This window comes from Cotesia typhae, unplaced genomic scaffold (genome assembly GCF_013202065.1).
Source record: "Cotesia typhae breed Kobodo isofemale line unplaced genomic scaffold, CoteBio_Ctyphae scaffold_13, whole genome shotgun sequence".
Taxonomy (NCBI): Eukaryota; Metazoa; Arthropoda; class Insecta; order Hymenoptera; family Braconidae; genus Cotesia; species Cotesia typhae.
This window is the reverse complement of record NW_027423774.1, coordinates 6,400,010-6,412,048: the sequence shown is the minus strand read 5'-3', so window position 1 is coordinate 6,412,048 and position 12,039 is coordinate 6,400,010. Positions and strand designations below refer to the sequence as shown.

Below are 12,039 nucleotides of genomic sequence, written 5' to 3'. Positions count from 1 at the left end.
GTTTTTATTTTTATTCTGGCTGTTATTCTTTCTCTCGTGGTCTTTTTGTTGTATCAGTTCGCAATCGTAAATCTCCATACCGATTTGTATCTCATCCAATACCTCGAGGAATGATTTATCAGCAGCGGATTTTTATAATTCACTTTTTTATTGGTATGCGTGAAACTAAAATATTGACATACCTTATTTATTTGTTTATCATTATTTTTAATTCAAATATTTGCTTTTATTTCATTCCTATCAAGATTTTATAAGTGATAATTATCTAAGTCGTAGAAACGAGAACTTTATTAAGTAAATCATTTAGAATTAAAATTTTTAAATTTGATTATTTAATGAATTGTCTAAAATTTAATCTATATTATTAAGAGAATAAGAAAAATTTTGTGGCCAGTGTATTTATATGATAAAATGGGTTTTTATGGTTAAATTTGGTATTGTTGGAAAGATCTTGACCTGGAGTTGTGCTTTTTCAAGGTTTCATATTATTTTCACTAATAATCAATTTATGATGATAAGTATTTAGGCTGCATTCAAAAATACTCTATCTCTAGATACATAATTAAGAAATGACCTTGTATCTTGTGAGCTATTGACATTTTTAAAGATTTAAGCTCATCCCGACATTACACTCATCAAGAGCTTTCATTTAAGTACCCACATCAATTTTTCATATATTTATATGTATTTTATATATGTATATATGAAAAATATATAAAAAATTAATGTGGGTACTCAAATGAAAGCTCTTGATGAGTGTAACATCGGGATGAGCTTATATCTTTAAAAATGTCAATAGTTAAGAAAATACAGTGCAATTTAACAAAATTCATTATTTAATAAAGCAAAATTTTATTTATTTATAGTTCACTAGTCACGGCAGACACATAGTGACTGCAAGGTTGCTAGTTATTCCTAAAAAAAAATAATTTTTTTACCGATAACAATAAATTAAATTTAAATTTACTCAATAAAGTCTTTATATCTCCAATTAAAAAAATTATTATAATATAAAGGATAAAAACTAAAATTATTAATAATTAATATTTTAATTTTGATAATTAAGGTATAATAATGTAGTATACTAATGTACTGTGGTGAATAATTCAGATAATCAGAGTCGACTCGTAACTCTGTTTTATTTATCTAAAATGAATTTTTTATTGCAAAAGTTGTCTTGAAGTGAACTGGTGAATGTATCTCATTGCCAAGACGTTTTAATTCGTCGCAGCACGACACTCCTCTTTACTCTGACTTAATAAGTTTAACTCTCAGGTCTCAGCCTCTACTCGGATATGTTAAATCAGGCACTGGCTAATGAAGCTGAGACGCAGACACAAAAAGTGTACCACTGATATACATATATGCATACGAATAATATTTACACAGATACAGTACACGTGTACAGATGTAGTGTAATAAAATAACACACATTCAGAATTGAGACAGACTACCCAGCGAAGCTCTATAGTATTTTACTCTACTACCGGGGCGTGGTGAATACATGAATAAGAAAACAACAGAATGGCTAACTGCTCACTGGTACCCACCATAAATCTCGCCTAAGAGCCAAATCATATCAATAAACATCACCGCAATTTTTAATAATCATTTAAAAATATTTAACGTTTCAACAGAAGCTTCGCTAATAATAATTAAGCAAAAAATTTTCTGCAATGTCTAATTAATTAAATAAAATGTTCAAACGCGATGGCTTAGATTGAAGAAAAAAAAATACAGAAAGCAGCAAACAGGACGCAAACCTTTGGCGCATGAGGATGCATCTAGCGCGAGGTCTTCTCAGCGTCCTTGTGTCGAGCAGAGGAAGTACCACGTCCTCTTTAGTGGGTCTAAAACGCCCCCCCCCCCTGCCGGTTCCATTGGGAGCAATCTGGCCACTCTAATGCCTAATTCACCTTGGATTTAGTCTCAAGTCTTAGCGTCCTTTTATATTATTGTATTATCTCCTCATGGATGCTCCCGCACAGCACGTAACAACCGAAGTAAAGAGTAGAGACTAGATTCTCGACATTTAGTAACCGGCATTTAATGAATTAACCAAACAACAGACTCTGCTCGATTGCATGCCAGGTAAGGCTAAAGTGTGGATCTATCCGCGACTCCAATTCTATCCGGACTATGCAGCCTCGCCGACATCCTGCGCAGTTGCGAAATATTATCGGGGCACTGCACTCGGTACTGTACTACCAGTGTAATGCTAAGTGTGATGGATGTACAATAATGTTAAGTCGCAGAGTCATAGGCCGGAAACAAACTTTGCGCAATTTAAACGCCCATTGTCTTAGGACACTCTTCTAATATAATGCTTTCGCGGGTTAATCTCCAGCTCATCGCATTTTATTTTATAATAAACAGTCATTATTTCACTCCATTTCCATTTTTTTTCTTTTCTAAATTAAAAAAATACATACACTTGTTTTTAACTTACACGCGTTGTAATTTTTTTTTCTACTAGCAGCAATATTGTAAAGGCTAATACCAAAGAGAATGTAAATTATTTCATTATTTCTAAGAAGACGCGGATGAAAAAATAAAAAAAATTAAAAAATTTAGTGAGGTATTTTTAAAGCACTTCCTTTTGTGTTATTGAGTGTAGTTTGTATAGTAGGTATACATATATTTGTGTATGGTGTACAGTGAGAAATACTTTACTGCGACAATTTAAAAGTCTAAACGGAATTGACTTATTTGTCATTCGGGTTGTGTACTAAAAACGTATCCTCTCGACAAGTCACACTCGTCCCTTATGCATATTTTATATTGAGAGTTATGTGTATTATTGAAAGAAAAGTTTTCGAGTTTTTTTTCCGGACGTTGGTTAAAATCATCATACAGAGGACTCACATATATAATATATATATATATATATATATATATATATATATATATATATATATATATATATATATATATATATCGTTCTATTATTCACAGTATACGGGTTAGGTTTAACTAACTAAAATTAAACGTTTAAATTTACTTGGTTACACCTATTTAATACCAGGTGTATGTAGCTGTTAACGAAAACGAAGCACGTGCTTAGTAACTTATTTTTCTTGTGTATTAATTTTCCCAACTAAAATAAAACCTCAGTATAATTTTTGATACCCGTTTAGGAATAAATAAAGTAAAATAAAATTGAGAAGAAAGGACAAGCTTAAATGATCTGAATCGGATTACAAGGTCTTAAGTATAATAATAAAAAACATATAATGAATAAGACTTTTAAAGAGTTATAAATATTTGAATGTCAAAATAAAGAACGTCCTTGGCTTATTGCTCGTCGGTTGGCTCTAAATCCCCGGTCGTATTAATTTTGTGTATTATAACATAACGTTCTTGGACTTGGAAGGTATTACTCGTGTGATCTCGTTGCACTGTTGCTGCCTTATATATGTATTGGATAATAAAAAAGCCAGGAGAAGAAAGAGCAACGAATTCGCTAACCGTTTTGCCATGACCCAGGGACCTAATCCTGACAAACGTCCAAGAAGAATCTCTTCTGAGGATTATTATATTATAAATATATAAAAAAAGAGAGGGTGAATGGGAATAAAGGGCATAGGTAGACTTTTTTATTTTCGACATCTCTATTAAGTACTCAAACTTGATCCGGGATCATTTTTTGTTTATTTCAATCCCTTTATTACGATCAATCCCAACCGGTTTAATTAAATAGACTTTAATTAGAGTTTTATTTATAATCAAGCTCCAAGTAGGACCTATAAATTAACGAATTGTTATTATTTGTTAATTAAAGAAATGGGGACGGTATTAATAGTTTATAAATAATTTGGCTGGACAAAAAATCCGCAGTTATAAGACTCAAATAATAAAATAAGGAAAAAAAAAAAAGCACCGTGGGCGAATGTAACTGTTAATTTACCAAAAGTGCTATAAAGACATTTAACAACTTGCGCATAGCAGCATAACCACTCGGTTGACTGTTATATTACTCGTCGAATAAGAGAGCAACAGCTCTCGCAATGAAATTTAATTTCGCGCCTCTCGCCGAGATAAATCGAGTAATTTTTTAAATTTAATGCCACCGATGACTCAAAAAATAAAATTATCGGGTGTTTACACTTAACACTAAACTATATAAACCTTATTTTTATTTTATACTTCTACAAGTCACGGTACACTAAATTAAAGGGACCCCAAAACGCCAAAGTATTTAAATAAAATAAGGAAGTACATATAAATAAAATAATAAAATTAAATTGTCGCATCATCGCCCGAAAATAAAAAAAACCGGATTGCAAATTATTTTCTTCTCGTCGTCCACACAAATAACCCACATATATATAGCTGTATAAAATTTATAACGTAATACTGATTGCATTACGCAATGTGTCTTATAATGCTGTGATTATATTTCTTAAAGAGTGATGAGAAAAATTATTGTACCGTATATATGGTCTTGTTGGAGTTAAACACGGTCTAATTCAATCTAACCGGATGTTTCAAGTCCACTGTCTTATTTTATTTATCAAAGTCTTTTATTGCAGCTCGAAAAAAAAAAAAAAAAAAAAACCTAGTCTATTATTCTCGACTTGCATCTACGTACATCAATTACTGGTAATTATTTAGCCAAAGAGTAACAAAATAAAATGGAAAAAAAAAAGTGAAATAAAATAAAATAAACAGGTAATGAATTTTTTCGGCGGGTAATTGAGTCATTACACTGGTAATTATATTATTAAAAAAGTAATATTAATCGATATTAATAAATAAGCAGTGAGCTGGTGAATTTAGTATATAGTAGCGTTATAATTGAGCTTAAGAAACAGGGAATTGAATGGATTGTAAGAGGAAAATTATGAGATTTACGATGATAAATCCATCAGTTGAAAGTAGACGTGGTGTATTATGTATGTAGACGGTTAGGTCTTCATCGAAACGCGACATTGAGGAATAATCCAACCTCCTTCAATGTAATATGTATATCCAGTGGACGCTAATCACGAGTAAAGGTTGCTCTGTGTTTGTGTGTGTCTGTATATAAAGTAAAGTGTGTATCAGTGGTTGAAGGAGAAAAATGTACGAGGATAAAAGGCTCACTTGGCTTTCATTAGCATAGCCTCTTTTAACCATTAGTTCTCTATAAGAGAGTAGTCTACTGGATTAATAATTATATACGGAGGCTGAAAAATCGGGGTGAAGCTCTTTATCAAACCCATCACAGTCATTACAACCACGTGATCATCTCTCTATATGTTTTAGTACAACTCATTAATATAATTCATTTTAAATTCCATTTTCTAACGCTCTATCATTTTTTAAAATCTATTTATTAATAATGTCAAAACTGATGCTTCAGAAAAAATTATTAATCGATATAATAAAATGTGGATTTATGTTATGAAAAAATCCCGGAATAATTTTTTTATTAATAAAAATAAATTTAAATAAATTAAGCTTGTCTAATTTTTAAAATATTTCAAACCACTTGAGTGTTATTGTATTGAATGTAGATTTCTGAGAAATAACCTTTACAAAAATTAAATATTTGATGAAATACGTATGCTTTTCCTAGGCGTTCAAAAATTTCAATAACAGTGTCATTGAATAAATTTTTTTCCGGAATAATAAACGAATAAAAACTAAAAAACTATGTTAATAATGAGTTAATTAAAGTAATAAAAATAAATATCACTTAGTAGATCTGTTTTCACGAGATCTCAAAGTGGCAAAAAGGCTAAAACTAGTGAATCGCGTGCGATAAAGTTGTTAATCTTTTCTTAATTTTATAATAAAAACCGTACACAGGTAACACGTTTAAGATTTAAGTGATACCTGATGATGCCTGATGGATTATATAGGTGTTTAAAAAAGCTACTGATATGCAATAATCCAATCAGGTCTTCTTAATGATCGATTAAAGTCCGTGAAATTGACGATAATTTTTTATTTTTCTATTTTGTATTTAATAACGTCTTTTATATCATTATTGAATTTAATAAAACGTAATGCGTCGTGTCTGGGTACATACATTAGTACCGGACCAAGAAACTATTTCGTCAATGACTCTCTTATCGTATTTCTAAAAAAATGATGAATATTTAATGGTATTTATGTGGATGTATGTGTAAATGTATAAAATAATAAATAAAACGTTGGGTATATTGCTTTGGGATTGAATCCAAGAGGAAAATAAAATTTTTTAGGCCTTGGATTTATTTCCATTTAAACCGTTATACCAGCTGGGGAATGTATTATAACTTTAATGTTGTATTATATTATATTATAAATATATATATATATATATATATATATATATATATATATATATATATATATATATATATCCAAGTGTGTATGTAATGGGTGTACGGTGGATCGGTTTTATTTGAATTATATTAAGTTTATAAGATGGGATATTGTAAGTCTCGAGAAGGTACCATGTATTTTCTCCACCTCCGCGTTTTAATTATTACCTGCGCCAGTCTCCACCCTTGATTTGATGCTCTCGAGAGTATGTATAGTAATATAGAAAAGATACGAGTATCAGACTCTACTCAAAAAATATTTATACGCGTGGGTGAGCAATTTACTTATAAACCTTGCAAACTTATTCCCTTTTAATTTATTAATTTATTACCGAAGACGTTAATTGATAAATATATCTATTAAATATTTTTACTCGTCATAAATAAAAAAAGTTAATTATTTTTATTTCTTAACCACTCACCGATATACTGAGCGATGATCAACCAGCGTTTACTCCAAATTTCCAATAAAACCTGAAAAAAAAAAAAAATTAAACACGCGTTTAAATTTTTTTGCTCAAGTAATATGATGTTATGATCTTAAATACAAAAGGAGGTTTGGGCTTAATATACATTAATGTGTGCTTGGGATATGTGAGTAGAGTGTAAGATTGAATTAAGAAAAGGTGATGAGCTGAGGACACGCAACGTGCAATATTATAAACGGTAAAAAATAAAAAATAAAGTTTAAATCCGCGATGATGAAGGTGAACAAAAAATTCGAGAATACGAATGTCTGACACGCATATGCAGCTAAATTATCATAATTAATATATACTTGATCTATTGAAGCTGATAAGTTGGTGACTATCCCACCTTTTTTTTACTATTTATAGACGTTAATGGGTGTCGAATGTCAAAGGAAAATTTTTAGCGATCAAAAAGAACACTCGGTGACATTGCTAACATTTTCTAACTTTACGGTAGTTCCTTTACTGCAGAGTAAAAAAAAAAATTTATTTGTTTTATATATAAAAATAAAAACAGTTAAGATGGCAAATGATGTTTTACGACGCTATTTCGAGCTAGGAGCCCGTCAGATGCTGAAAGTTATGACCAGCTGAAGCTATTATTAACGTTATTCAATCATCTTCTTAATTCTAGACGTAGTTAGTTGCTGTTTTTTTTTTTTTTTATTTTGCTTTTTCCTTTTTACTTATATTATTTTTTTCAACGTGCTTAGATATCTTTGCGGAGACTTTCCCAGCCTCTTAAAACTCTAAAAACTTCCTGAACAATTATTATCCTCATTATTAATATTTATTTATTATTTTAATACTTCGCTAAATTAATAAATTCATCGGAATGTTTTAAGGCTCATTATTATGAATGTAGAGCTCATTCTGTTTTATACCGCGGTAATTATTATTAAATACTATCGTCATTAAAGAATGAACCATCGAGAGAATAAAAATTACCGGTGTAATGTTGATAATTTTAATAATTTAACCCGAGTAAATGAAATTTTAAAAGAAAGTTACATCTTTATTAGTTTCTGAATCTAATTAATAATCATACAATTTTATATAAAATAATATGTAGACATATACATTTAACGACGATGTCCGTAAATATCATTAAATGACGCAGGTGAAACGTTATATTGAGTGTACAAGGTACTTGCGACACCTCAGTACTGTATCAACGTCGTAATCGATTGATCCCACGGCAGAGTTAACTTTTATAAATATATATAAAAGTAACTCATTGTCTTTTGATCTTGTACTCGGCGATATATCAGCTTCCCATGCAACCAAAGACACCAGCGCTGTTATTTTTTGGGTCCATTGGGAAAATGAGAGTCGTTATAGCCCCGAGGGAATTAATACTCCAAAAGTGTACGTATGGGATCATCATCAACTCGACAAATTCAGCTCGAGTACTACACGCTTTCACCTTTCTCACCTGCAGCCTCTAGATAATATTTTAGGAACGTCCCAAAAGTTCCAAAAATTAAAAAAAAATTTTCTCACTTTTTTAACAACACGTTAAAAACAATTTAATTAAGGTAAAGACACCTTTTAAATCAATTATTAATTCGCATATTAACAATTATTTTTTTTATATACATGATTAAATTTTTTTAAGCGATGAGATGAATGTATATTATAGAATAATCATTATTTTAGGCTTAATGCCTTCTCAATTGCTGCAATTTTCGGCTAAACACTCACTTTGCTAAGCAAAAAAATTCATACACGAGATAATAAATGCCCAAGTGATTTTTACAATTTAGCTGCTACTTTCGAATGTATTCCTTAATTTTTTAAATCTTTTAATTGCTAAATAAAAATGTATATGTAATAAGGAAGTGTTATAAAAATAGATTAAAACTACTAGTCGATAATTATTTTTATATCACCAAAAAAAAAAAAAAATGAATATCAAATTTATTTAAAATCATTTTAAATTTAAAAAATATCTATACTTTAAATATTTATGATATAAATAATGTGTTATTACGTTATTTATACATAATCTAGTCTGGGTCAATAAACCCATAAGAATTGATTTTTTCGCGCTCGACACTTTTCAAAAGCGATGAGATCATTTATAAACCAAAAGTAGTTTATGTTTCAGAAGAATTCAAGATTTTGGAACCATGCTGTTCAGTATAATGAAAAATTAGAGAAAATTTCATTGTACGTCTTTGATTTATAAATATACCCAACGTAATACTAATACTTAACACAAAAATTTCGGATTAACTATCTACATAAATCTAGATATAAATTCCAAAACCTTTATATCTTTCCATAAAATGAAGTAACAATCATGTATAAAAGAATGTAAAGTGTCGATAAATAATGCTTGAAATATTTCTGGATAAAGTGAAACTACAGTTAAGTGATAAGGTACAAAATGTACCGATAGCCTATCTTTTCAATTGTATTAATAGGAAAATGGAACATTAATGAGGCCGGAGGTGAGTAATAATAGTGTCACCTATTTTGAAATCATTGTAATCAGTTCTAAATGACACCCGAAGTTATTGTTCGATTTCCAAATTCAAATTCTAGGAACGGCGATAATCAGATCCTAAAATTCCAAAAAATATGGTTGTTTGGGCTCGTCCGGGATTTGAACCCGGGACCTCTCGCACCCGAAGCGAGAATCATACCCCTAGACCAACGAGCCAGGATACACGGTTCAAACTAAAGGACACTTTTCAAATAAGGGATTTAATAGAAAAAAAAAAAAAAAATGAATAACACACATCGTTTTGTTAAAAAAAATCCTTTTTATCATTAAAAATGACTTTTTGTTAGTTAAAACGCGATTAAAAACCATTGTTATCGACGAGAGAACGATAAACATGACTTTCCAGAGAATGAAGCATCAATAGCGTCCACGTCAGGCTCGTGGCGCCATCTCTGGGCTCGAGCGCCGAACCAAAGCTTCGTTACAAGCGTTGAAATCACCCTTAATGATTCGTTCTATACTTTCGTATACACGGAAAAAAACATATTGTTATGATGACTATCCAACGTATCCTTAAATAACGTTTCCTTAAAATAATGATCCGGATTTCTGATTTAAGGATTCATTTGTTTCACTTGAGCATACGGAGAATAGCTCTTGTAAATATATGTAATTTCATCAAAACAGGCATCGGTTTTGTTAACGTGAGGATCTGTAAGGTTGAATCAACTAAATGTAACGCCTAAAATAATTATACGGATCGTCATTTTAATGATCCCTTGCATAGCTGAATTGGCTATACAATTAAAAACAATAAATATACGGCGTATATTTAGAATAACAATATACGGAAAAAAAAATATTGTTAAAATGACTATCTAATGTATCCTTAAATGATGTTTCCTTAAAATAACGATCCGTATTTCTGATTTAAGAATTCATCTGTTTCACTTAGAGGAGGATAGCCTAAAGCTAACGAAGAAGGCCTAGAAGTTTTAGTTTTTCTTCGACTTACTAACGAATAATATTCTATCCGACATAGTAGTGATCGAACTTCAATATTAGATAGGAATATTGTCTTAGTTTGGGTCTAAAAATTTTTTATCAATAAAAAATAAAAACTGTTTAAAAACTTGCTTTGCACTACCCCTTAGCCCAAAGCGGATAAGCACTACAAATAGACGAATCTAATGATAAAACTAATTTTGATAATAAAATTGTGTATTTAGCTAACATAAAAAGAAGATTTTTAGGCATTGCAATCATTCAAATAACGATCTTATTTTTATTTAATTAATTTTAAGCAAAATAAGCATTTTTCTATTGAAATTGATAATACTAAGTACCCACTTTGCCCTACCCGCTTTGTCCCAGTACACGTTTTTTCGCTAAACAATTGTAAAATTGAAAATACGAAGGGAACCGTCCGAACTTGTATCGTCCTTTAGAGTTAAATGGTACCAAAATAATATGGTTTCATCAATATTATCATAAGTGTAATAGTGCCCGAATCATCTGATGACACATTTCATTCGTGATTGTAACAAATTTAGCAATTTCTTTATTTTGTATTTTGTGACTTTCTGTCAAAACTGGAACACCCAATCAGAACTTTCAAATACTCAGGAGTGTTTCCATGATCACTACAAATGCATACTTTGACATTCGCACTCAGTGTCACAATAAAACAGCACCTACCCGCTTTGGGCGAGGTACCTGCGAGTACCTAGGCTACCTCCCCTAACTAAATGTAACACCTAAAATAATAAATAAGGATCGTCATTTTGATGATGCGCTGTATAGCTGAATTGGGTATATAGTGTATCTCTAAAAAAAATGACTACAGCGTATAGTCAGAATAACGACAAGTATCCTTATTCTAACGATACTTTTCTCTTCGTGTAACGTTAAAAAATTGCGCTTTTTAGTTTTTTGAGCTATTTTGTTAATTTTTTTATTAATATTTGAAATAGAATCAGATTTTTGCTGTTTAGTAGATATTAATTGAATATAACTCTCCTTAAATAGTAATATTCCCTTCAATTCCATAGGAAAACGTAATTGCGGTCATTAAGAAAAAGAATTTTTTAGTCAAAATGATTTTTTTTTTCTTAGAAAAAAATCTAAAACTAAGTTTTTGTAAATCTCAACCTTAAACTATTTTTAAATGTAGATGACCCCCAATAAAAGAACTTAGGATAGGTATAATTACCAAACGGACATTACGAATTTGTTTTTATGACATCAAATTATCGCTAAGTGAAGATTGTTCTTTGAAAGGAAAACTATTACACGGATTACTTGGAGGATTGTTAAAGCAATATACCTGCATTGAATACTTACTGTTGAGACGGTCAAGTAGTGTCTCAAAAGTACGTATTGAAGTAATTTCCCAACAGGCTACAAACGCTGGTTCACAGTCTATATCTTTTTTAGCCTCTAATCTTTGGTGATTAGCCAGTAGTCTTTTACTCAAATAGTCGATGACGCGACATTTTTTACGAGCACGAAAATATTGCAACTATTATCGCGTTCCATAAACATAAATATAAACTGGGTTGATCTAATCCATTTAATTCCCTGGAGAACTTTGAACGGGACTTAGTGTACTTAAATTGTGACCTTCATAAATACTTATTTTTTCCCCCATAAATGAAAAAAAAAAAAAAAAAAAAAAAAAAAAAAAAAAGAATTCCATTTCATCGGCTTTAATGTAAGACTTAGACGTCTACTCTGAAATATTTCTCAATACTTGTATGTATAATTACAAATCGATTTTCTATGATAGTATTATCCAACCGTATTTATTATTATCAAATTAGTA

The 12,039-nt window shown here is 30.3% G+C and overlaps 1 protein-coding gene and 1 non-coding gene across 2 annotated transcripts in view; both read right to left on the bottom strand.

The window, feature by feature from the left end:
• LOC141535101 (kelch-like protein 20) overlaps positions 1–12,039 on the bottom strand; it is a 63,266-nt gene that overhangs the window by 20,656 nt on the left and 30,571 nt on the right. Inside the window, exon 10 of the transcript XR_012480549.1 lies at positions 6,716–6,767. The gene's annotated coding sequence lies outside the window, so the exon portion shown is untranslated. The remainder of the gene's footprint in view (positions 1–6,715; positions 6,768–12,039) is intronic.
• On the bottom strand, positions 9,360–9,431 carry Trnap-cgg (transfer RNA proline (anticodon CGG)). The gene has a single exon. It is a non-coding gene; the product is annotated as a tRNA-Pro (tRNA).